Here is a 26357-nt window from a genome sequence, read left to right on the forward strand (position 1 = left end):
AATTTTCAGCCGTAATACGTGAATATCGCGTTTCAAAGGAACTTGTAGTGCGAGAGGAAATAGGATCACGATGATGTCACGTGACAACAATCACGAACGCTAATTGGAGAGAAGAAAAACCAAAAACAAAAAGAACAAAGCGGTGATTGTTGGTCTCTCTCTTTTTTTTTTTTTTTTTAACCAGTTTTTGCATCTTTTTTTTTTATTTTTTTTTCTTCCCTCCCTCGCACATCGTCGCGAGCGAATGAATCAGTGCATCGAAAGAATACTCAGTTTGAGACAAGAGGAAGGAAAGAATGGTTGTAGGAAAAAATAACCGAAATACGATACACGTAGAGAATATAAATAAATTTAAAAAAAAAAAAAACAAAAAAAACTTTTCACTCAACATTGAATGCTGAAAGACACGAGGACACCGATTAGGTAAAATCCTGTCTTGTCTTGTGCCGAAAAACAAACACGCGCCACTTCTTCTCAATGTCTCTCGGATACCCGGCCTTTAACCGCTATATCAGATAAGAAAAGGTAAATTTTCGCGATATTTAACATTGTACTTGTATTTATTGATCAACTTATTACAGATGTAAAATTATTCTACTTCCACGTTTTATATTAATATGACAATTATCGTTCACAACCCCACGAAGTCAACGGACGTTTATTCATACATACGAGTATGCAACAAAGGTGGACTGATGGAAACCTATTAATTTTTCAACAAAATTCTTCCACCCTTTTCTTACTCGTTTAATTAACAATTATTCCAAAAGTGCCTCGTTTGTCTATTTCTGTTCAAAAGTTTTTTTTAAATACACTTTTTATCATTCATATAAGGTATGATTTATTCCAATGTTATTATTTATAAGTTTTCCAATACAATTGTACATAGTTGTGTTACGATTATTATTGTTATGTTTATTATGTAATAATTACTACTACTACTATTATTATTATTATTATCATCGTTATCATCATTATTATTATTATTACTATTATTTCATCACGTAAAATTATAATATCGAAATACGTAAATCTCAATGTATTTTCTATATTTGTATATTGCCCTATTTTCTATCTATATTATTTACGCATCATTTTTCTCATCTCTTGTATAATTTCCTAGCATTATGTGTCGTTATGCTGTATATTAAAGGTGATCGTCCGTATTTGAAAGAAAAATCTAAATGACAAGAACCAAGGTAACATGAAAAGAAAGAAGATGATGAAGAAGAAGAAGAAAGAAAAGAATCGTAAAAAATAAGCGTATCATTTATTTCTCCTCTCCTGTGTTTAATTTTCATCATTACGCATGTTTCGCATCCTCCTCGTTTCACCCTGCTTACCCTAATCACTTGTCCCTCTAACCTAACCTAACCTAACCCCAATCCTGACAATTCACCGTCATGCGAGCTCGATAACGAATCGTCGGAAATTTGAATTCCAACACGAATTTTTTAAGGACCGAGATTATTTTTAAGTAACTCGAACCTTCCGCCGTCGGGTAAATACATTGAACGGAAACTGGTTTGCAAGCCTGGAAAAACGACGATAAGATCCGAAATACTGAAGAATTTATAATACAAAAATAGAACTGCAACAAGTTATTCGTATTCCCCTTTCACGTAATTGAAAATTTTCTCAAACAAATTATATCAAACTTGTTTCATTTATTTCTTTACTTATTTTTTTCCCTATACCTTCAACGCATTTTTACCTCCACGTTTTGCATCCCCAATATAATTATGTTCCACGTATGACTGAAGAACTGTCCCTAAATTTTCACAACCAGGCTGCGGATTTTTAGGAATATGGTAAAAACGAAGGAAAGCTCTTGATAGAAAACAAATAAGTGTCGATTTATCAAATCGATAATAATAATAATAATAATAATTCGTGACACATGGGTATATGGTATATATTATATACCTACGTAAGGCCTAGAAACCTAGAACGTGAGAAAAAGGGAGGGCCGAGAACCAGGGGGGAGGGGGGGGAGGGTGAATGACCGGCAATCGTTAAGCTTGCCGAACAATAGGGGCAGAAGTAGAAGCAGATGTATACGCACACCTTATCAACATCTGCCTTATATACATATACAGACATAACGTGAGTACGTATATACGTGCGCATAGACTTTTTATATATACCTGCCTAATAAGTTAACGCTTGATTAAAAGAAAGAAAAAAAAAAAAAAAATCCATCGAGGAAATTTATACCGATTTTACAACCGCGAAAATTGTTGCCAAGAAAACGAGAGAGAAAAAAAAATATATATTACAGTGATTCGAAAAATTATTCACCACTTTTCAAAGCAGTTTTTGAAACGTTGAATAGAATTTTCCACGCTTGTTTTTTTTTCCCCCAGTCTATCAGAAGAATATTCTAATCTGTCTGTTTCTTTTGAATATAGAATTTAAATTTTGTCTGGGTAACTATTTTTTTTTTTTTTTCATTTTTTATAAGCTAATTTTATTTTCCCATCTCTCGCGGATCTCAGGGGATAATGATAATAATATGATACTAATAACAACAATTCGGCAGAGGGTGATGTTCGAAGGGATTCGAAGAATCGACCCGACTACTCTGAGCGAGTCTTTATGTAAGCATCCGCAAACAATACACAGACAGAAACTGGCACGTAAACGTGTAATTCTTGATTAATTCGTGCAGGGGGGGGGGGGGGGGACAATTTAAAAGAGCTATATCGAGAGTGCCGGGATATAAAGGAGGCTGAATCTGAGATACGAAATTATACCTGGAATTAGAAAACTTGTGTTCGAGGTTGCGGATGTTTCGCCGAAATGCGAACGCGACGACTCAGCTTACAATTAGTATAGATTTAGAAAACGAGACGAGACGAGACGGGACGAGACAAGACGCTAATTTTCTCTCGCACTCATCTCAAACTACGTCTTAAACACACTTATACGTATATCCTTAATACCAGGGATCCTGAGTGTAATGGAATTTCAACGGGGTGAACGTAAAACGGATTTCAAAACTTCCCGCAGATTATCAAAACGTAAATCTTCCTCAAACGCAAACAATTACAAAAGTGAAATTTTCCACAGTTGCAAGCATTATATTATTTTCTTAGATTTGCCCAAGATTTGACAAATGGAAATTAAACAAATTATATATTAAAAAAAAAAACGACAATGGTGGTGATCGAAAAATAATTTGACGTACCTTAAATTTCTTTTCTTTTTTTTTTTTTTTTTTTTGCAAAGTTCTTAACCAACGGATTAAATGTATTTTTAACGAATGTAAAAAAAAAAAAAAAAAAAAATAAAGATAAAAGCACGCGTAAGTTTGTCGAATCATTGGGCGTGAAATCAGCGCGAGAATCCATGAAGTGGCACTTAAAAAAAAAAAAAGATAAAAAGGAAGCAAAGGAGGATAAGGAGAGAAACAATAAGATGAGAAACTGCGTTATGCAAATAAGAGTCGAGGTTTCGACTACATTTGTTTCCCCGTAACTTTGGTGTGTGAGCTTGCGAAATGTGTGCCGGGGCTCGTAAAGATGAGTAAGTGGGACTCCTTGCGGGGTGTAAAAAGCCCAAAGATAATAAAAATCCCACTACACAACTACGAGGCGTAACGCGGCACGCACTAGATGGCCCCACCACCCTTACTCTCGTGTCTATCTGGCTGCGGGCTGGGCGTTGGGGAGCCGCCGTCGAGGGTGAGGAGGGTGAGGAGGGTGAGGGTGGTGAGGGTTTCGACCCTCTTCCTTAACCGCCGAAACAAACGACGACGACGACGACGAGTCGCGAATAATAAATCGCCTCTCGGCAAAAACGGAGATACGAGAAACGGTCGAAGAATCGATGCAAAGTGAAAAGGAAAAAAACAAAAATTTTCAACCCTTGAACGGTTTTCTGTTCACTTTTTTTCGCAAAAATTTTCTCCCTTGTTATCTCTATTCGCAATAAAATTGCAACGATTCAAGTATGAACGACACTGTTTATTCGATATACTAAGTTTTTTTTTTTTTTTTTTCATTCAAAAATGATATTGATTTTTGGGTTAGTAATAATGAATCGCGATTCAGGCAAAACGAAGAGACGAAGAAGAGCCAAAGAATTGGTTCAAAGTCGAGAAACTAAAACTTTCCAACTCTCGAACGGTTTTCTCGTTCGTTTGTTTGTTGTATTTGCAAAAATTTCTCTCCTTGCTTCTTATTCAGTTATCCTTATTCGCAATAAAATTGCTACGATTTAATTAGGAGCGGTATTGTTTACTCGGATTACTAAAATTACTTCGATTGAATAATGATATCGATTTTTTTGTTTGTTTCCCTTTTTCAGATAAGAAACACGTGCAATATACGAAGGCCTTTGAGCTGGGGAAAAGTCCACGGCTAATGCGCAAAGAGGAGAAACGGAAGGTGAGCGAAGACCATTTCTTTTGTTGAAAAATTTTGCCAGACATTGGACAAAAGTCGACGAAATCGATAATTAACTTCGATCAAGGTTACTAACAATTCGGGTGAATTTAATGTGCGATCAGAAGTAAGAAACGCGGAAAAAATCAGCCGGAGGTTTTACAAGTGAACAAAACGACAAGAATTTTAAAATTTTGGGACAAAGAATACGATAATCAACATTAAAGCGCACAATTGGTTGAAATAAATAAATAAATAAACTCACCATTAGCTGCACGGTGATAACAGGTGTAGAAGAAGAAACTGCGACGCCGAAGCTTTCTTACCCAGGTCCGATTGAACTCGCACGTCACGATCACTCACTTCACATTTGTTATTCACTTGTTCACTTTTATTCACTTGTTCACTTTTATTCACACTTGTTCACTTATTCACTCGTAAATTACTCGCGATACGCGTAAATTCTTGAGCAGCGTCCCGACGCCGCGAGGCTCAAGAATCGACTGACGCGAAACTGACCTTGAAAATCAAGAAGCGGAACGTCAACAAGATCGCGTATTTACCTTATCGTCGAATGCGTACAGGTTACGACTTGACGCTCGATTATACGTCGATTCGAATCCAAATTCCGCGTGTTTCGTTCCAACAATCGATTCTTGCTGCATTTTTGCTCTGCAACTGTAACAAAAAAAAAGTCACTCGTTATTACCAGACTATTAAAAGCTCAGTTTTGAATACAGGTTTTCAGTCGTTTGAAATTATTCAACTTCTGACACTGATTGTCGGCTTTTATTTGTTCAAAAAAATTCATAACTAACTTTTAAACCGTGAACTGATTTTTTTTTAAATCGTTTTCGATCGATTCCTCAACCGGTTTCACTGCGATTTCAGGCTTGGAAAATATTCTCGTACGTTCAAAAGTTTCTCGCAATTTTTCGTCCCGAGTAATAAAAATTTTTTAATATCCAGACAGTTGATAAAATAATTAATTTTGCTTTACAAACACCTAAGCTTATTTGGAATTACTTTCTTGTTTTATGATCAAATCCAAAGGAATTGATCTTAAATCAAAACAATATCGATGAGGTTTTAACGAGGGAATCTCGAATTTCGTGAGGCAGAAACTTGAGATTGTTTTCCGGAGTTTGAGGCCGGGAATTTGCGGGGTTGATAAAGTTTATCGTGAATTGATTTTAAGAGAAAGTCTGCAAAGGGTCTGAGAAGGCGCGGAAGCAACGCGCGCCAACATTTGTTAACGACAGTTTGAGAAATGTTATTATATTCGTCGTCATCGTCGTAAGGTCAGAACATTGAGGGGGGTTAATTTCCCTAATCTTAGGCAGATGTCGATGGACCCGTAAAGTTGAGACATTAGTTCGTCGATCGGACAGCTTATATCGTCGCTAATCATTCGACTTCTCCCTTCGTCTCACCGAAGTAAAGAGAACGCGAATTAGATCTCAATTTTCTCTCTCCTCCACCCCTCGAAAAATCGTTTCAAGATCGTTGAATCGAGCTTGAATGCGGCAGAAGATAAAAATTGCGATTTTGTTTACCGTAAAACATGGAAAAATGACGGCATCGATGTTCAGATGATGACGTAGAATTATTTCTCAATAACTAAACTGAGAAAAAAATTTTTAGTTTCCAAAAACTTATAATTGCTGATCGATAAGAGCGACGAATAATTTTCGTTTTCAAGTCGAATGTAATATCATAATCTTTTCTTCCCGATCAAAGAGTTTTAAAAACCCATAAAACAGCCTGACAACGCAAAAAAAAAAAAACAAAAAAATAAGCGATCCGGAATAAATTTGTAGAATGCAAAATTAGATGACCGGAACTAGGCGGATGAAAAAAGTTCGAGTTTATTTCTAAATTCAGGGGTGAAAACGGAGAGAGAGAGAAAGAGAGAGAAACAAAGACGAAAGAGAGATGAAAACAATTAAGAGACACAGAAAAACGGGGGGAAAATAGGGAGAGGATCCGTTGCATGATAATGCGTTGTAACCTCAGCGCGTGGGGAAAATGATGGGGCAAAGAACGAGGGTGGGAAAGACGGAGAGAGGAGCGAACTTGCAAGCTGCGACTCGATGGAGAGAGAGAGAGAGAGAGAGAGAGAAATAAAAAGAGAGGGAAATTGAAAGAGAAAGAGAGAGTTCTTCTTACTTTGCATTCCTTTGTAGGACATTCTGCGCCGGCACGAGCCTTCTCTCTCTCTCTCTCTCTCTCTCTCTCTCTCCTCTCCTCTCCTCTCTCGCTTCCCTCCAACCTAACCTCGCACCCTTACTTCGTTCGCTCTCCGCTCCTCGAGCTTCGCTCTCTACCGAGACTCAGCTTTGGGCCGGAACCCAACGCCCGGGGTTTTAATGCACTTGTCCACTCGAGAATCATCTTTTCTCCTTTGCGCCTGTCTATCCGCCGCTACTGTACTTCGGGTTTCTACTCTCTCTTTTCTCTCTCTCTCTCTCTCTCTTTGCCAGCCTCTGAAAATATTCCACGGCATAAAGACACACGAGTCACTGTCTGCAGCGCTACGCTGTCGAAACGCATTAGGCACCTTCCATCTTCAAACTCGTGGATACGTTCGCCGGTCGATTTAGGGATTTTTTACCCCTATTCCTCGAATTTCTTTCTCGTCAATCGGAGGTGAAGAAGGAGAATGAAAAAAAAAATAAGCCGGAAAAACTGTTTATTCGCGACAATTTTCATCACTGTGAAAAGGGAGGAGTGTCTGAAAAACTTACCGAGATAATCTCAAAAGTAAAAAATAACCCTCTGAATATTTATCCCTCATTTGTTAATTGAATAACCAGAACCCGATTCGAACGCTACAAATTTGATATTTTGCGTTCCGAACATATCAAGTAAATAAGTAAATTTCTACGCACTGATTCGTATCGACTCGACCGACTCCGAGAATGCTGATAATATAATTACAAAAATATGAAACTACCCGAGTGTCTAAAAATATAAAAATTCCGGCAGAATGAATGAATGAATGAAGAACGAGGCCGAAAAAAAAAAAAAAACTCCTTCTTTCAAAACTTGTCAAATATCGTCAACGCTAAAAGAAAAATGGTCAAAAGAACAATCGCGAAAATTGCAGCATAACCGCGAGCGGAGAGCGAGTTTGTCGCAAATTCCTCTGGCGTATCTATCGCGAATTATTTTCGGCGAGGGAAGGGGAAGAGAGAGCCTTGGGAGCATCCGGTTGACGATGCCGCAAGACTCTCCTACTCTCGTTATCTCTCTCTGTGTTCGTCTCTCGACCGCGGGCGCATGACGAAATTTGAATTTGAAAAATAGAAAATTATATAATCGCAAATAACGCGAGTACGTTTCTATACGTGTATGTGTGCGTATATTTTTGCATGTCCGCAGGGAATGAGTTTTAATCTATTTCGCCACGTGTATCATCATGCGCTTTACAAACTCACGCAACCGCCGCTCATTATCAACGAATTATATATATATATATATGTATGTATGTATGTATATGTATGCATGTATGCGCACGTATATTAAGTAGGTGCACAACAGGCAATAAAGGTCGACTCCGTCAATGCAGCGGGTATAAAAGGCGCGCCGGATCTTCGCTCACTGAGTTTCTGCTGCAAGCACCGCCCCTCGATCATTGCGGATTAAACTGCTCAATTATCCACGAGCGACTCCATCTTATCAACACGTCGACCAATAACGTCCCTCGCTCGTAGCTGACGAATTTTTCCTATTCCTTTTCCATTTATCTTCGTCCATCGGATGTACGGTATGGTCAAAACACGACACAAAATAAGGAAACTGAGGTGCGGAGGCTTGAAATCAATCGATCAGTGAACCGAGTTGGCTGATCGATTTTACAGGAAAACGAAGAGTCAAAGAAAAAAAAAGTCTCGACAATTTTTTAAATCAAGATACGGAGTCAAATTAGAAAAATTAAAGTACAGAGGATTAAAATAAGTCGGCCTGGCCAGTTTTGTAATTAAGCTCAAAGTTTTTTTTAAAAAAGCTCTAAATATACAAAATTAACGCACAGGGTTAAAATAGAAAAATTCAAGACTCAAAAAATCTCCGTCATCTAATTTCTACCAAAATCCGAATGTATTTAAGTTTTTTTCCCACCATTTTAGATTCAGCAAATCTGACCTGAGATTCGCGATCAGCCACCTAATAAATCTTCGAGTACAAATGTTTTAGTTTATTTTATTTTTTTTCTATTGTTTTCATCTTATCGAATATGCCAAATGTAAATTCTACTAATCTGGCCTTTAGATTCGTGATCAGCTATCCAAAAAATGTTACGGCATCAATTTTCATTCGAATCCATTCGTTCGTTCTCAAGATATCGTTATTTTGTTATTTTTGTTATTTTTTGAATTTGGTCAATTCAAATAATTCAAAACGTAATGAACCGATCAGAGCCAAAATCTGATCAGTTCTGAGTTTGGAAAAACCGCTTCGATTGTGAAAAAAAGAATTAAAATCCATACGAAAACGATTGGAGTTAATTCAACAGGTACAAAAAAGTGGAGACCTGTTAAAAACTCGACTTTTGATTTTCCGGCTGACGACACGCGGTGGCTAAATTTTTTCCCCGTGAAACCGGAGAAACGGGGAGTTAAAAAAAAAGCGTGAAAAGAAGCTGCGTCGAAGCGTTTCTCGAATTCGCTCGTAAAGACAAACGCGGGTCCGTTGCTCGCGAGTCGTGACACGAGGCTCGAGTCTTGGAGCGATAATAAATACTATCTTCGTGTCCGGTTCCTGTCAAGCCAAGAAGCGAGCTGTGCGCGAAGATAATACAGCACGTTATCTATCGAACGAGCGATTCGTCGTCGTCGTCGTCGTCGTCGTCGTCGAGGCGTTCGTTCCTGCGAGGAGTCGACGAAAGTGAAACGAGGCACGTGCTGGACCGTAGGACGATAAAATAGACACGGAGGAAGAATCGAACGGCGATAACGCCGCGCGAGTAAGATAATGATTGTAACTAGGAAGATCCGAAATCGCCCCTTCCCGACATCCTCGGAACCGCTCCGGCATCCCGCCGCGTTGTATTCCTGAATAGGCCGGATGCGTATTGTTCGTTTCATTTGCGTTGGTCGACGAGTGGCCTCCTCCTCCTACTCGGCCTCGTCGAAATCATATTTCACAACTTATTCGCTGTCCTTTTATTTTTCTCCGATGGAGATTCTTCGGAACGACCGCTCTCCGAATCAAGCTCACGTTATCGATGCAAATTTTTTAATTTTCTTCAACAACATTTTGCCATAAATTGAGCCAAGAACAATTTGTTGCGAGAAAATTCAGAAAACGAGAAATGTTTTGGACAAGTTATCGGCTAGAAAAATATCAAGACCTTTTTTACAGCATTTAGAATACATTCGTACGATTTAGACATAATTCTGAGATAGATTTTCAAATTTTCAATCAAGCAAAAAAATTTGCACATCTGACGATATTTTATTATACTTCATTGTTGGTTATGGTAGAAAAAAAGTTGGACCTGTCGTAATTTCGCAATAATTTGCCAGATTTTTTAACACATCCGTAAATTTTCTCGAACACTTTGATAAAAGAGTCTTACGCTACAATTTATCCAACATTTCGCAAATCAGTTATTTTAATAAAACCGATCAAATAATTCAAAATAAATAATTCGCAACTATCATTCGATACACGATCTAATATTTCGCACTTATTGTACATTTCAATAATACCTTTTCGCAATATTTTTCGCACATCTCGCGATATCGTTCAAACTTCCACCCCAATTAGGATGTTGAGAAGAGAAAAAAAAATTAATAAAAACCTTAAAAAATGAATAAACAAAGAAACAAATCAAATTCGCATAAAGAATGGGGGATGGGGGACAACTTTCAAGCAGCACGAAGTGGACGATCTGATAAATTAGGATTTGCAGATAGCCGGAATAATCGTGTATATACAACGTATACACGTATAGCCGAGGGTAAAATCAAGGATGGGAGAATGAGGAGTTGAGACCTAAACCGAAACAGGACACTACTTTGAAATAGTTTTCGACATCTACTGCGATACGGACAGGCGGGAACACCGGGCAACATTCTTGGCCGGCGGGGCGTTGGCCAATTTATTTCTTGCCTCGATCCTCGATACGAAATGAGAAGGAGAAGGAGGAGGAGGAGGAGAACCGTTTCCTCTGACCACATCCGAAAGCCCTTCGCAAGCGACGGGGCAGTTAATTTGCGACAGTCTCCTTCCCCTCGGCCTCACGACGCGCACTTATACAGAGCCAACGGCAAGTCGAACTATTCCGAAATCAATTAAACTATCGGAGTGATTAACGGATGGATCTCTCTCAAACCTCACCGTTAGGCTGTCTTACACCCGCGTTTCTGCTTGGCCGCAAGCCACGATTTCGATGGATATTTATTTGTTTACAAATTATACGAAATCACAGCCCTTTTGCATACGAGATCGAAAACAGCGCAGTTGGACAGACTGGCTGATAAATGTATGCAAAAATTTCGTATGGAAATGAGAATTCAGTCATGCAATCGGATATGAAATAATTATTTAACAATTGAAAGATAAATAGATCGTCGAAAGTTAAATGTAGAGGTACTTGATGGTACGATATTCAAAGATTACAAAAAAGAAACGAATATTACACACGGTGATTTATTCAATACTTATTCATTTGTTTATTTATTTTCCTGCGAATCGACAATTTTCCGTCACACTTGCAAAGTTCGATCGATTTCGAATCGCGTCGAGAGACGATGCTTTCAATAATCTGTCACAAAAGTGCGGCTACGGAGCTTTTGCTTCTACTATATATATATATATATAATGCACGATAAGAGCTATTAGCAACGTCGAACGTCAAGATAACGTTTGGTAACGGTTGGTCTCGGTTTTATTCCTGCGGGAATTCTGTCGATGAGAGACGGGAATAACGTGAAACTAACCAGGTGTCTCAGTTCACAGGTAGCGGTGTATATACATATAAATATATATCAGGTTTATATGGAAGAAGAGACGCGTGTCTGTGTGTATACAGAGGACAGATGGTGCTGGCCATTCTTTATAACCGCGTGTACATGTATAAACGCACTGACTAAGCTCATCGACGTTGGCTCGAGCTCGTATCCCACACCCAGCGAAGTAACCATTAGTAGGAACTAGGAAAACGAACGAGGAGAAAAGAAGCAATAAGAAAGAAAGACGAAGAATTAACTGGAGGGGGGGAAAAAAGACAGGCAGGAATTTAAGTGCGGGTAGGTTACACGTTATAATACCGATCATCGCGATGATTGATGAGTGATAATAAACCAAGGAAATGTACAAATTTTCGTCATGTTTGAAAATTTCTCTCGATCCTATATTCTCTGAAACATGATGAAAATTTTCCTTTACACCTTCTTTCGCGAGTACAAGTTACCGGGTACTTTGAATACGGGTAGTAATATTCATTTAGAAAAGAAAAAATTAGGAGAATTATTTTTGAAAATCCTCGGATATAATCCTTACGCCAAGTAACACGCGTCGCTGATAAAGCATTTTTCTCATCTTTTAATTTCCCCCTATTTTTACCACTCCTTTATCGCTCAACGAACCAAATTCAAGTCTGTAAAGCAAAGTTCGTTGCAGTGGTGTCAGAACTGAAATCATCGATAACTGACTAGAAGATAAGAGCGAATAGTTAAAAAAAAAGAAAACAATCGACAAATACTTGTCAATTTTTCAATTTTTTTTATAAGCCTCAATTGACTGTGAATCGAGGAATCATAATTAGATACTCCAAGCCTAGTGGAAAAAAAGAGTATTTAATTTGTTGCACAGTGCTTATACCCGTGAGATTGAGTACACTAACGAGTCGAAGTTTGAAGAAGCAGAAGAAGCGTGTAGATCGAGGCTGGGCGAGTAATAATAAGAAAAACAACAACAACAACGAGGAAAAAAAAAACAAGAAAAAACGACAACAAGTTGAGAGAAGAAAATGACGACGCGATGACGATGAGGAGAAAAGGGTTGCACCGGATGGCATCGCCAAGAGAGAGAGAGAGAGAGAGAGAGAGAGAGAGAGAGATGTGAGAGGTGACGAGAGTCTCGGCTGGCTCTTTCAGCCTGAAATAAGTGGCCAGAGAGCGAAAGAGAGAGAGAAAAAGAGTGCCAAGTGACACGTCCACAGGTGTCAGCGGACAATGGAGGCACGGAGGGCGGTTTTCCGATGCTGCTGCTGCACTTGGGGTGGTGGCGTGTCGTCTCTCGCCGCAAGAGAGCCAAAGCTCGCCCTGTAAGGCGACAGGAGGAGCTTGCACCGCGTTGTGCCGTGTGTACACCGGGGCCTCTCTCTTAATTTACCTACCCACCTTCCTTCTTCTCCACCTCCGCGTGCAAAGCTCGAACAAAAGGGCTGGTAACAAATCCGCGAAAAAATCCCGAGGATCCGCTGTGTTTCGGAAGAAAGAAGAGGAAGAAGATGAAGAACGGCGCTCGTGGCTGAAAAAGCTCTCAAATTTCAACTTACGACGACGCGAAACTCGCCTCGAATTTTCCTTAACGATATTTCAACTCCTTACTTTTTTTTTTTTTTTCGCTTTTCTCGACATTTTTTTCAACCCTTGGGTTCTTTGAAATCGTATTTTACATTACTTTCACACGATTGCAAGCTTCGGCAAAATTGAGCATGAAATAATTCGAACGAATGTCAGAAGTGATGGCCGTGAAGAAAAAAAAAATAAAATAATCGAAAGCAGGAAATTAGAACGAAACTGGAAGGCGAAGATATTACCTTAAATTTTGAATTATTTTCTAAAACAATGTTTCGCAATGCGCCGTAATATTATTTAGTCAAATATTCTACCGTTTTGCGAAATTTTCGCAATATCCTCTGAAAAATAATTCAAACAAATCTCGACAATAATTCGCATTATTTAACCACGTGACTGTGAATATTGCCAAGATTTGGCATTATTTCGAACTACTATGCATTGTCTGCGTAAAAATTATGCGTGTGCCGATCGAGTCGGAAACGGAATCAATATGTTTAAAATAAAATAAAGAGGTACAGGATCTTCTCATGGTTTCCGTTTGCGGGTGGGCCGATGGTGGAGATATTGCGGGAAGAGAGGGGGGGGAGGAGCCTGACCGAAGGGTGGTGTAAGCAAGAGGCAGGGAAGGTTATATACTTGATGGTTGTCAAATATTGAAAGGATCGTCTACTGTTATGCCAACATCCTCAAAGGACCGACATCCTTCCGGTGTTCCCGGTGTCTGCACGGCAGGCGGGCAAAAATTCACAATCTATTATGCACGATCCGTGCAAAACTCTTCGATCATCGCCGATCATCCGATTCGTTTTCATGCACAAAAGTGAAGCGTAGAATAAGAAAGAGAATGAATAATAAAATCGAAACTTGGAATACCCGGTGTTTGGCGATATTTTACATCGTTTTTCTCTTTTTCTCTTCTTCTTATTTTCCGCAGAGTCAACGCAAATTCAGAGCAGAAGTAAGAGGAGAGAAAAGGAAAGAAAAGTGGAAAAAAAGGAAAAGAAAAGATTGCGGATTCACCGATCTTAGCATAATAAAGACGCGGGGTGCTTGTTTACCCAAAACAGACCGCAGAGATGGAGGGGGCGAGGTGGGTGGTTTGCTTCTTGGTTCTTTGGTTGGTTGGTTCGTTGATTTTAAGCGCATTACCGCGCTGACCGAAACGCCGAGATGAGCAGATGATCTCTCGGAGATTATCGACCCCTTAAGGATCTACGAGGCCGTCGTACAGTCCGGGGAAAAAATTTAAAACGAGTGAAATAACCACGAGATCAGGGTTTCGAAAGCAAACTGAAACTTGACGTAGTTACATAAAAAAAAAAAAATAAAAAATCTCTCCACCGAACATCGAAAAAATAAAAGTAAAAAGTCGCGAGTTCATCGAAATTCGAAATGATTAATTTTTAATCAGATTTTTTTAGAAGAAAAACAAACCAATTTTTTACTGAAATTATCAATTTTCTATCGCAAATAGAGTGATTTTTTTCCCGTACAATCAATAAGATTTCGTTTCGATCGAGATCAGCTTTTGCTGACTTATACATCCCATCTTCTGAACATTGTTTGCCGTTTTTTTTTTTTTTTTTCTTTCGTCGTGAGGAATGTTTTCGTTCGTACTGTACGATCGACGCATGCAACTACTTAAAGGCAGTGAACACGAAGAGAAAACTTTGTAATTCGAGATGATCGATGCGCCCTTTGGCAGCTGCTCTGCTTCTGGCCCTTTGGCAGCTATCTCTCGTTCCGAGTTACGAGTTCTCCGTTCTCCGCCGACTCTTTCTGACTAAGAATAAAGGCAAGGGGGAGACAGCCAATGTTTTTCCAAGCAGATGTCGAGCCCGGTAAATACCCGAATACCCAGCGCAGATAGCGCCAGGAGACAAAAGTCTCAGATAATCGAATCAATTTTAGACGAATCCTCTGCCTGCCCGCCCCCAACGTAACACGAAACCAGCGCCACCGGAATAGAAGAAGACCGTCCCTCTGCTGGAAACGGAAAGAGAATATGAAGGAGAAAAGAATCAGGAAAAGGAGATGAGACGACAATGAAGAATGAGCTGTCTTCGACCTAGACACGTATGCTTTTCACCTTGATTCGGAGATGGTTTTCTCTTTCGTGGAATATCGACGATCGATTATTATGATCGTGAACCGATGTCAAGAAATTTTATAGATTCAGGCACGATTCGATTAGAGTCTTTTTTTTATACTAACCTAAATTACAAGTCATAACGTGACGCTGGCCTGAATTCCAAGTCGTAACTTCAAGTTAACCTAAATTCGAAGATCCAAGAGAAACCTAACCGCAATTCGTAGTCGTAGCAAGAACCTAACTTAAATTCGAAATCACAGTCTGAACCTCACTTAAATTCTTAGTCATAACTCTAACCTGATCCAAAGTCCTGAAAATATTATCGAGCCTGGAGTAACTGCCCGAGAAAAAATTAAGAACAAAGCCTACGTTGAACCTCTAACTCCTAAAAATTAAAGTCTCAGACCCTAATTTTACGCTCTCAGTAAAAAATTGCATCTATCTTGAATCTATTCGATCTACAGCTCCTCCATTGGACCTGTAACTCATTTTCTATCGATATGTCATTACAGCGAAATTCAAGTATTTTTACATGATCATTTCGACAAGTTTTAATAACATTTGAAAATTAACTATCGCATTTAAACCATATAAATTTATTCAACGTTCTTACGAGTAAAAAGATCCTTTTAACAAGAGGACCTTCAAGTTGACATAAATACAAGATTCCAAAATTTATTAATACTCGAAAATTGAACTCTACCACTCTGGAGGGTCAAAGGAGTTTCCAAACAGACTCTACTTTGAGTCCAAACTTGGCAAATGCAAAAATCTCGGACATTCTTAGCGTCAATATCATTGAAAAAGAACCTACCTTACTTTCTTTAAACTCGTAAACTAATTGCTACGTTTTAACTCGGGTATGAAATCGATGAAGAATAATTTTAAGACGAAAAATAGACAGACACCCGAACGATTCTATCTAAGTAATATCGTGGGGTTGTATAAAAGGGGTTGTTTTTCCTAAAGGGTGAAATTCTCGGGTAGAAAAGTGGCAGGAATCTCGCGTGTCGGTTATACATGACACACACACACACACACACACACATATATATATACACGCCTAAATAATAAAACCGAAAGCGTGCAGGACCATACGAGGGATCCCCCCCCCCCCCCTCGCCCCTCTCGCCGAGTTTCGTGGGCCGGTAGAAATTCTCTTAGGACTCGGAAGCGAGCAACAAGTTGATATCTTATTCCGTCCAAGCGATCGCGTCGCGGGGCCAGCGAGAAACGGCGTAAGAAAACACCCTCCCATCACCCCGTGAAGGGCGGAGAAGGGAAGGGAGGGGAAGGGAAGGGAGGGTGGCTTCTTAGCTATCAACAGGTCTCCCCGCGGCGAAAGCTTTCTTCTTCTTCTTCCTTAGCTCCGGAATTTTCCCCCACACCGAACCCTGCGGTATATCGGCCGGAAAATCTTGGGGCGAATCTTGGGGTAAGGGTGGTTTTACTCCCCCGAGACAGATCAGTGGGGATCTTAACCTGTTGAGGCCTGCCTCGAGAGATAAAGTGCTTTCTTAGCCGTGACAACGGCCGCGTTCTCGAGGGTTGGAAAATCTTTCCCCACCTTCACACCGAAACTCTACCCCAAGTTTCCACCCTCGCACTTTCTTACAACGCTTCTTTGTCGTCGGTTAGGGTGTCTTTCTTTACATTTACTTTCACACTGTTGCACAAAGGGGTGGTTTTTTTTTTTTTTTTCTTTCTTCTTCTTCTTCAGATTTTCTCACCGCGAAACAAGGTCAAGGCTCGCGAATTAGGAATATTTTTTCCCTTCACCCCTTAGATTTTTTATTGTTTTTTTTCCCCCCCCCCCCTCATCTATCCTATCCAGAGAGCTGAAGCGAAAAATAATTTGGTCCTTCTATTTCAGGAGACATGAAAAGTGACAAAAACCGGATTAAGCTTAGAAGAAGTAGGTAGAAAAAAAAAAAAAACGAGAGGGGAAAAAAAGTAGACACGCGTTAACGAGGTCGTGTTAATATGTGGAGACTCTGTGTAATCCTTGGGCGGAAAAAAACGTGATATTGTTATCACCAGCGCACGTTTTTTTGAAAGAAGGGGAAAACTTTTACGCACTATAAATACAAGACTGCGTCGTTCCGCAGAGTAAAGAGAGCGAGGTAGACAGGCATAAATTATTCAACGTTGTTAGAACGCGCGAATAATAGAACCTTATACCTACTTCGTTAGTATTTTGTTGCAGCAGTTTAACGTACTCGTTACAAAAAATCGTTTGCTTTTTTTTTGTTTCGTAAGAGTCGATTTAGGGAATAGTGAAAAGTTTTTTTACGCCCCTTTTCTTTCCCTTGTTTTGTCTACTTCGTTGGCGATTAATCTCGTCGTTGGACTTGGTTTTGTTAATTTATAAACGTGATTCTTAGGCAAAAGAAAACAAGTAAAAATTGTCGTTCTCTTCGCTTTTTAAATTGTTTCTACAAATCAAATAATCAAACGATGAAAAACTATGCACGTCATTTTACTCCAAGGGTCTGAAGTGAATAATTCTTGCCGTCGTTGTTGATCGACACAGTCCTGAAAAAACTTGCCTTGTTGTTTCCTGTGTTATAAATTTTCGATCATTTCTAATATCGCCTCGCTTCATCCCCTCGATGTCGCGCAGCGATAAACGGAGTTAATCGCGCTGCGTCCTGCAGGAATTTAACGATACGACGAATCTGCAAAGCAGCGTCGCTGTCGCTGAGGGTTAATTAAAATTATACGAGCTGTAAGATCGTAATTCGCGGTCTGTTTGCCGTCTGATTTGACGCTGATAAAACGTCTCTCAAACGCTGCAGCGCGGCAGCGTCTCTTGAATGGGAAAGAATAATAAGAGGAAAAGCCTGACTCTGTAAGCTGCCGTCGTTTCAACCCTCGAAGGGGCCGAGAAGGGGAGAAGAAACGGCTCGCCGGGAAGACGGCTGCCGACTTAAGGGACTCGGATATCTCTCTTCCTTACAGGAAGTTTCCCTAATTTGTCGACTTGGTGAAAACACACTTGTTGAACGCCGCACCAGCACCACCGCCCCGAAAATCCCCTCGGCACTTCCTCAAGATTGTCCGACATAAGAAACCACTTGTTGCTCCCCCCCAAGTCACACTTCGAGACTTCTGCAAGGAAACGGGCCGCCTTCTCGGCAATGTAACGTATAAAAATGAACAACGATGAGAACGTTTTGCTATAAAATTTCTGGGTATAGCCGTTACAATTGTACGGTAAAACGGATAACCAAAACACTTTCACTGAATCAAAGCAACTGCAATTTTCACCTTTAATTTTATCGGAAATCGAATCGATAAATCTGAGGTTCGGATTGTGCTGCGGAAATTTTTTTTCAAAAGCAATAAGTTGTACGAATGGATTGTAGAAATTATTATACTCGATATTAAAAGATTCGTGATTATTTGAACCGAATGATAAATCGTTGAAAACAAAACGGAATTAAATGTCACGTTTCTGGATGCTTCTATCTAAGTTTCTTCCTTTTTTTTTTTTTTTTTTTTTTTCTCCCCCCTCGTTAATCTTCCGATGAATGAGTGTACGTCGAGGTGGAATCTGAGGCCGAAATTCGACACCGATCGTGAGTGAAACAGATCGTAGAACCAGGTCGTATCGAACATGGGGGCGTTACTTGTAAGCGAACATAGAGCGAGACTGAGGGAAAAATAAAAGAGGGAGAGTCGGATTTCTGTGACCAGTTTTGAGACGCGATCGTACCAGCACAATAAAAAACAAATCTAACGTAGTAATTGAGTCGTCGAGATTTTCCATAGACCGCTCTGCTTAGATCGCCCTTTTTCCATTATTCCGTGTCTAGAAAATTTTCCGCTGTCGCTCGATTCTTTCATAAAAATAAAACGAAATCGTTGATTCGAATGAAACGTGAATATCAAAGTTGAAGCGTTGATAAATACTATAATTCAAAAAAAAAAAATAAATAAATAAAACATTCATACGGTTTCTGCTTTTTCAACTCTCATTTCTGACCCAACCCGTTCGATTTTTGTGACAACGAAAAATCTAATGCGGTTCGCTTCTCACTCCCCTTCTCAAGCTTTCACCCTCTCACGCATTATAACCACACACGCGCTTGTAAGTTTGACAAAGAAAATATACGGGCAGTATAGAAGCATGCATGAATAAATCTTCCACTCGGTTTCCATACCGCTTGTGTATAATATAAGTATTGCGCATAGGTTGGTATATTACACGTACATGCAATACACGCTTCCCTAGATTAAGCCGGACAATAATAGGCACGTGCCAGAATCTAATCATCGTTCACCCTGCAAGAAGGCAAGGAGGGTTCATTTTACTTCGTTTCGTTTTCCAAATTCTTTTCATTTTTCTTTGCCTGTTTCCTCTCCCCCCCCCCTCCCCCCTCCCCCGCCTCTCATTTTTTCTCTTTCAAGACATTAATCGAACCTTTCTTCGATCCCTGACCCTTGAATTTACCCCACACAAAATCGATTAGAAAGTTACGTCACAGAGTTTGTTGTAATCGATCAAAATTTGTATCTTTTTTTTTTTTTTTTGTATCATTTTTCGTTTCAATTATCTTACCACCAATCCTCTTGTCATATTTCAGACAATTTTTTTTTTTTGAAAGAAATTTTGTACTTAGATTGACTATTATTTCGTCGTGCTGAATTTTTTTTTTTAACCAAATTCCTTTCGCCCTTTCTATTCACGTCGAATAGAACGAGTTTACTTAGCGACACGATTTTCCCACGCGTTTTTACGTAATCCACGTTCAATATATAATCTTGGACGATATTGGGCGGCTCTGAGAACCGAATGATCGGCCAAACAAAAAGGGATGGTGGGGGGGGGGGGGGGGGGGAAGAGGAGAAATATGACGGATAGATAAAACGTAAAGAATGAAAATCAATATCCACCTCCGATACTTTCCAACGGTTCGTCGGTCACCTCCTCGCCTATATCCAGCCCTTATCTCTCGATCGTATCGGAGTGATTTTAGTGGGTATGAGATTACAGCTTTACACGCACGTCTTGCGCCTGTAAATTACGCGTACGTACGTACGTGTAACGTGAGCGTATTTCACGCACACGAATCGATTAATACGCAGCACGCTTCTGGAACGACAGATGGCAGTTTCGTAGACAAAGAACTATGACGTATACGATCATACCCTAAAGAGCTCTGCGTATGTGCTTACAAGTTTTCATTACGTACCTTATAAACACCGCATGGACTAAGTCACCCTTCGCGTGGATTCGATCCGGGACGGTGAAAAAAATTTCAACGAAACATCGGTTATAATCAACAGTTTTCAAAAAACACGTATCAGACCTGAATTTAGAATTGTATTCACGAGAAGAAAGAAGTAATGAAGATGTTGAAATCGATCTCAAAGATTTTTCAAAATCGAAATTCAATCATTTTAAACTGTTTTTCGATTCTTTTTGTACCTCCAAGCTATATATTTTTTTTTTATCGCATGTCGAACAGAATCATAAATAATCATTCAGCGTGTAAACTTTTTAATATACCGCAAGATTGATCGAACTCGATACCAAGAAGATGAAACAGGCTACAAAACCTTGGTTAACAATTAGACAAAGTTTGAAAAACTTTTTCGCTGGCCAAATTATTATAAAACGCGACATCTGATAATCGGTGAAACAATTTCTGAGATTAATTTCGACAGGTGCGTGAAGAATGAATAGGTATAAAATCGCAGACAGGGTAGAACTTCGGCTTACGATTGTTGTTGCATCGTGATATTGTGTTCACGTTATGATAATTTTTGGGGACGGGGGGTTGGTTACGTAGGTAGCTACAAGGAGATATAGCTCGAACAGAAGAGAAGCGGGAGAATGGCTTATACATCACAAACTTGAGAACAAAGAGGAGGACGTGAGGTCGCGAAGCGAATCCGCCTCTGGCGTCGGGTAGCGTCGAAACTTTACCTATTTGTTAAGTCTTACTTGCTAAACTGTCTCGGACAGAAGGGGCGGTGGAGGGGAGGTGAGGTAGAAGGAGAGAGAGAGAGAGAGGAGAGAGAGAGGGTATCGAACAGCGTTATCGCGTCTACAATTTTCCATAAACCCGAGAAGTTAACCCCGTGCAATTCCTCGAGATTCCATGACCAAAATCAAAACGCAAAGTGAAACACGATGACGTTACAAAATTATCCGTCATTGTCGCAGCGCCACGTGTGTGTATTACACTTAACGTACGTATCGAAGCCCACACACCGGTCGCCTAATGACGCTTGCCCAACTTTCGCAAATACGCCTCGCAGATTTACGGAGGCTAAGACAAAACTATGCGCACCCTTAAAATCATCCCCTTCCATAGACGAACGAAGCATCGAGCATTAAAGCCTTGCAGGCTTGCGGTTCGGCGAAACTAATTTTCGATGCCACTTCACCGGGTGATCCCAGTTTTTATTCCCGAAAAAATTAGGGGCTGAAATGTAAGAAAAACAGGCTTTTGATACGCCGGCTAGCGAAACAGTTATTTGCTACCTTCTTTGAGTGCATTGTGATCTATTTGATCGAAAAATTTTAAAGATTCCAAAAATTGAGAATATAAATTTTCAAACTCTTTGAGAGGTTGTCCTAACCTAACCTAACCAAACGATCGAGTTTCTACGGGGGAAAAATTGATGGATTCGAGAAAAAAAAAAAAATTGTAACTTTCACGTTTTTTGTTGTTCATAAGAAACCGGGACTTTGCGATGTTTCAAAATTGGTACACCCGGTAGATGTCCGGGTATGATGCACACGTGTAAAGACGGTTCGGGGATAGGGAAGAACTTTTTCGCACCCTCATGCATGTCGTGCGGCGGCTACGCGGAAGTCGCGAACTTGAGGCGAGGCTGATCCTCGACTTTTGGATAGCGCAAGCGCACAATCTCGTGAAGAGAAGGAGGAAGAAGAGGAGGCAGAGAAGGAAGAGGATGAGGATGAGGAGGAGGAGGAGGAGGAGGAGGAGGGAAATTCATTGTGACGACAATATATCGCCTTGGGCCGCCCATTGGCGAAGGTCTCCTCTCTGTCTTTATCTCTGACTCGCTTCGTCTCTTGATCATCTGTGCGCGGAGCGGGAAAAGCTCGAAAGGAGAAATAAAGAGCAAGGAAAATTTCGAAAAATTGTCCATCCAAACACTCGGCCGTACATAGTCGATCAATTTTCAAAAACACGGCGATGAAACTCGGTCTCAACGTGAAAGAGGCAAAAAAAAGGCATCGAAACACCAAGATTTTAATCGAACGCGTCAAAACTCTAGTGAACATACTACAAAAAATTCAATTTGTTCAATTCGGATAAAAATAGCTTGATTTGCTTGGCGATTCTTAAAAAAGAAAAAAAAAACAACCGAAGGAATATATTTTTTTTTACTCCTAGCCTAAAAATCTTTGATCAATTTCAGAAGAACCGGCGAATTCTAATTTTAATACTAATTTTGTTTGCTTTCTTTTTTTTCAGAGAGCAGATAATCACCGACACTGTCGACTACTACATTAACGCGTGAGTAAAAAATATTCATATTTCAAGAACTTTGTATGATTTTAGAAAAAAAAATCAACCGTAATAAAAACAGTCCGACAGTTTCCGAAATAATTGACGTATAAATTGCGAAGCCTTGATCTCGCATGTTTTGTGAATAAAAAAGATTTGCACGTTGTCGAAATGTCGGATAAAAATTGATCGGCAAAAAAATGCAGTTACTCGAAAAATCGTCGGTCGAATAAAGCGGGGGTGAAAATGTAGCGATATCGGTTATCTCTCTCGAGAATCGAAAGCGTCGGTGGCTACGCCACTGCGGATTGGCGACAATGTAGCGCCGCGAGGGTCGCGGGGGGCGTTCTAAGGTACATAATCATGCTTGCTGATTCCTTCCCTAATAAAAGTCTCACTGTCAGCGTCCCGACGGGGTGGTTTTCCCCGTTGTATGCAACCGACGACGTGTGCATCGTCGAAGGCTGGCTGCATGCAGTGCCGGTATCAGTGCAGGTATCCGGGCTCGCGGCGCGAAGGGAGGGGGATAGGCGTCTGCTGGGGGTGGAGGGTTGAGGAGGGGGGTGGAAAACAGGTCAGAAAATTCATCGCGACGCTGCATCTGCACGGTTGCAGTTTTTTAATCCTCCGATGCACGCCAAGAATCTATCAACCACCCGACGACTCCACCTTCTGTGCATCGAGTCACCCCTCACCCCCTTCGCCGATCTAAAGTCTTCCTCCAGCTTTCGTATATCTGCATCTGTGTTGAGCGAGGAGTGTGATGTGAACCGTGAAACGAACCACGAGTGATTCTTCAATGTTATTCTAGATATCGGTAGAGAAATTGGATTCGAGATTCATCGGGGGTGAAGTTACAAAATCAGACATTTTTGCTTTTTTCTTTTTTCTCAATCAATCTTTTGCCAAATATTATCCCACACGCGACTGATTTTAAAATGCTTACCTTCGTTTTGACGAAAAAGAAATTCGTTGTTTTAACCATTTTTTACCGAACAAATAGTCAAAGTTTTTATTTTATGCCAAAGATTAAAGAATAAAAATTGACAATAATCTCGACAATACCTTACGATACAACAAGACTGCGGTAATACTGGAAAATTGAATTTCGTTTCATCGTCAAGTTAATCGGCGATTCGTGAATTCGGTAAAACTAAGCACCGCTCTCTTTAAAATCGGCAATGAATTTCAGTCCCCAATGACGAGCGATCACTTCCTCAACCTTGAATAATCAATTCCCGTACCATAAAGGCCGTCAAACGGTGTATCAAAACTGTTTGCGGTGCGGGAGGCGGACGGAGGCGGGGGTTGAAAGGCAGGGTGAATTAAATTCCGTTAGAAGTACACGGAAGACGATCAAAGGGGCGCATAATAGAAGGTATCCATCTAGGCCTCCCCGCTACACCCAATTTTTATTACCGCTATAAGATCCTCGATTTCACGCTTCCATGGCTCGCGTGTCAAAAGTGTTTCTCTTTCGGCGATCCATTATCTAATGGGGGATGAAAAATGGTCGAGAAGCAAGGCTGAGAGCGGCATATTGGGTCCTCGAGGAATTACATCGGGCCCTCCGCATCCGGCCCAATTTCGGGGCCCGTGCGCCCCCCACCCTCCCTCCCTCTCTCTCGATGATATAACGGGACTACAAGAGGATTTCCTACGCTCGCATCGGGCCTCGCGATTATTATTTTCTCGGGGCCGCCGGGTTTTGCGGGTGAGAAACAACGGTCCCGCAACATATGTCGAATGATGCTTCACTTTCCCGCATCTAGATCTGTTATTAGGAGTAAAGGGAGGGGGGGGGAGCCCCGTTTTCGCCTTTTGTCGGAGCCCCGAAAATTCACCTAGGACCTTTTTCAACAATCCTCGGCACGTGGGTGGAAGAAGCCCCCTCCCCCCGACATCTGGCGCCCCTCGAGATCCCCACGCTCTAGATCACCGCCTTTAAATGCCCGTCCGAACGAACACCTTGAGTTCCTCTCTCTTCTTCACCGAGGATATTCACGGGCACCGAAACCTGTCTTTAAAACGCGATGAACCCGCAGCAATTCTTCGGCTCTTTAAAACCGGCTACAACCATTTTTTGTCTCCTCCCATCTTATTCTTGAGGGCAAGTCGTTGTTGTTTTTTCAAAATTTTTTATTTACGTTCCGTCTCGATGATTCGCTTGTTTATTGGAGTAATCATTTCCTCTTTTGTCGGCTGTACCCTGTTTTTTTTATCTTTATCTTTTTCTCTTTCTTTTTTGCATGATCTTTAATTTAGTTTTCGTTTCGGATTTATTTTCACTCTACAGTCGAGTAAAAAAAAAAAAAAGAAGAAGAAGAAGAAAATAGCTACACTTTCACCCGGAGTTGGGAAGCTTTTCAACTCTAATTTCCACGGATAGAAAAATTGAAGAATTTGTAACTTGCAAAAAAAAAAAAAAAAAAAAGCACCAAAGAAATCTGGTGGTCAGCATAAATTATTCGTAAGTAGAATAGATTTGATTAACATTGAAATACTTATATCAGATCCACCGTAAATAAGTATCAGAATCGTCGTTCACTGTATAAATTCTTATATAGGTAGAAATGTTTCATATTATTTATAATACGTCCGACATATCGCAAGAAAACGACAAAAGTTTCAACGGTATAACGTATAATTTACATTAACGCGATTGTATACAAAAGTAGAAACTTACATTAGATATTTCAAAGCAATAAAAACTTACGATGCGATCGATACACGGTACATAAATCGTATATCGTATATTTACCCGATAGTATGTACGATATTATACACGTAATTTGAGTTAGATTTAACGTCTCACTTCTCCTTTTACTTCCATCATTTCCGCTCCTAAAATTTGAGAAAGGAACAACTTTCACAGTACCGTACCTATGTTATAGTTGAAAGTTGACAAATTGGCTCGGTAATTGAGAGAGCCTTGTATATAAACACACAATGGTGTACAAGAAGAGCAAATAAGGGCGAAGAATAAGGATAAGAGTGAAAAGATGAGGGAAGAAAAGTGTCGAGCACAATAAGTATAGATCCTCCTCCACCACCTCTTGGATTATTATCGACAGGGGACGAAAAGTGCATCGCGTAGGCGCCCATTAGGGGATAATTGATCGTTTAACTGCGAGAAAGCCCGGATTGACCGGAAGTCTGACGGGTCTGGTGGAGATTTTCATAGCAGCGTAGCCGGTGTTTAGGAAAAGGAGATTTACAATCCTCGTTTTATTCTTCCTCCTTTGGTAGGCGTTGCTTGTTATTGCTGTGAAAAGGCTCCACGATTTCTTTGCCAGCCTACTTCCATTATTGACGAGGTCTCGGAACGGTTAAACCACTCCGTTAAACTCCGCCTGTTTGCGAATTAGACTGTAATAGAATTTTGAGGATTAGCCCGCGGCTATTAGCCTCTCGTTAAAATCGCTTGATCCTCGTCTCGTGTGTCTAGGTCAGTTATTACGTGGATATTAATTCTGCTCTGAAATTTTTCATCGGGTAACGTAAGAATTTTAAATATCGTAGAATCGATGGAACAATTCTACGAGTAAATGGAATAAAGTGAATATGAAATGGTAACCGTCGTAGTTTCGAGGCTTTTTTGTTAGTCATATTTTCAGATTTGATCAACGAAAAGAAATTTTTTTATCATTTTACATCATATTACGGAGATGACGTTTAAATATATCGTTACACTTTTAGATTGTAGCGAAAATGTGACGATCAGAATGAAACTTTCGGACAGAATTTCCCTTTTTCTTATCCTCTGGACGAGGAATAGATTCGAAAGCAAAAATGATCTCGGATTTATGATTTTTCAAATTTCATTGCAATAAAATTCAGGAGGATGAAA

The 26357-nt window shown here is 40.2% G+C and overlaps 2 long non-coding RNA genes across 2 annotated transcripts in view; one reads left to right on the forward strand and one right to left on the reverse strand.

Moving 5' to 3' along the window:
• The window catches only part of LOC124295276, a 214209-nt gene that overhangs the window by 36339 nt on the left and 151513 nt on the right, over positions 1-26357 (reverse strand). The window contains exon 6 of the long non-coding RNA XR_006905174.1: positions 4654-5066. This is a non-coding gene — a long non-coding RNA (uncharacterized LOC124295276). The remainder of the gene's footprint in view (positions 1-4653; positions 5067-26357) is intronic.
• Positions 1-26357, forward strand: part of LOC107220764 — a 66089-nt gene that overhangs the window by 7322 nt on the left and 32410 nt on the right. Inside the window, exons 2-3 of the long non-coding RNA XR_001525611.2 lie at positions 4312-4391; positions 22475-22516. This is a non-coding gene — a long non-coding RNA (uncharacterized LOC107220764). The remainder of the gene's footprint in view (positions 1-4311; positions 4392-22474; positions 22517-26357) is intronic.

The sequence above is a fragment of the Neodiprion lecontei genome, chromosome 7 (genome assembly GCF_021901455.1).
Source record: "Neodiprion lecontei isolate iyNeoLeco1 chromosome 7, iyNeoLeco1.1, whole genome shotgun sequence".
NCBI classification, from domain to species: domain Eukaryota; kingdom Metazoa; phylum Arthropoda; class Insecta; order Hymenoptera; family Diprionidae; genus Neodiprion; species Neodiprion lecontei.